Source organism: Gavialis gangeticus, unplaced genomic scaffold (assembly GCF_001723915.1).
Source record: "Gavialis gangeticus isolate Ggan-Ray unplaced genomic scaffold, GavGan_comp1, whole genome shotgun sequence".
NCBI classification, from domain to species: Eukaryota; Metazoa; Chordata; order Crocodylia; family Gavialidae; genus Gavialis; species Gavialis gangeticus.
Window position 1 is genome coordinate 94443385 of NW_017729034.1, and position 711 is coordinate 94444095.

Genomic DNA, 711 nt, shown 5'->3' on the forward strand with positions numbered 1-711 from the left:
ATAAAAAACCCCCCCCCCCCCCCATGAGCGGATCATAACACTTTTTTTTTTTTTTTAAAGAAAATATCAGTTTTTGTGATTCAGAATTTTTATTTCTTACAGGAATTAATATTTCTGAGAGCACACTTGCTGAATTCTGAAATCATCATCTCATTTGTTAACCTCTAGAAATCTGAGGTAAGATTTAATAGTTTGTTACTAGGGGTGCAGTGATAAAGATTTTGTTGGCTGATATCGATAGCTGAATATTAACCAGCCATATCAGTTGATACCGATCCAATAACTGATTTACTGGAATGCAGCCTGGCAGCTTGGAGAGTGGCATCCTATGGGTAAGTTTTGTGGGGGAGGGGCATGGGGGGGTAAATTGAGGCCCCCATGGTGAGGGAGGGAGTGGGGCAGGGTCAGGTGCTGCCCGGGCAGGGTAGTGAATAGGATCCCAGGGCCACTAGCAGGACAGAGCTGTGGGCAGCTCATCTGGGTGGAGGGGGTGCCTCCCTGCCACAGCATGCACCCCTGGGGGAAGGTATGTGGGGCATGTGCTCCCCCCAGATTTGTGTGTGGGCAGGCTGCCTGCTGTGGGCTGCAGTACCATCTTCCTAGCAGGGGGTGCTGGGCCAGGGCTGTGCTTAGAGTGGGTGGTGGTGCGGTAGGCTCAGCTGCTTGGGGGTGGGTACCAGTGGTGGTGCAGAGGGGTGTGGTTGGGGGGGG

At 51.6% G+C, this 711-nt stretch overlaps 1 protein-coding gene across 2 annotated transcripts in view; it reads left to right on the forward strand.

Moving 5' to 3' along the window:
* The window catches only part of BCLAF1 (BCL2 associated transcription factor 1), a 48110-nt gene that overhangs the window by 6828 nt on the left and 40571 nt on the right, over positions 1-711 (forward strand). For both annotated transcript variants that reach the window (XM_019526936.1, XM_019526937.1), the window contains exon 2: positions 103-177. The gene's annotated coding sequence lies outside the window, so the exon portion shown is untranslated. The remainder of the gene's footprint in view (positions 1-102; positions 178-711) is intronic.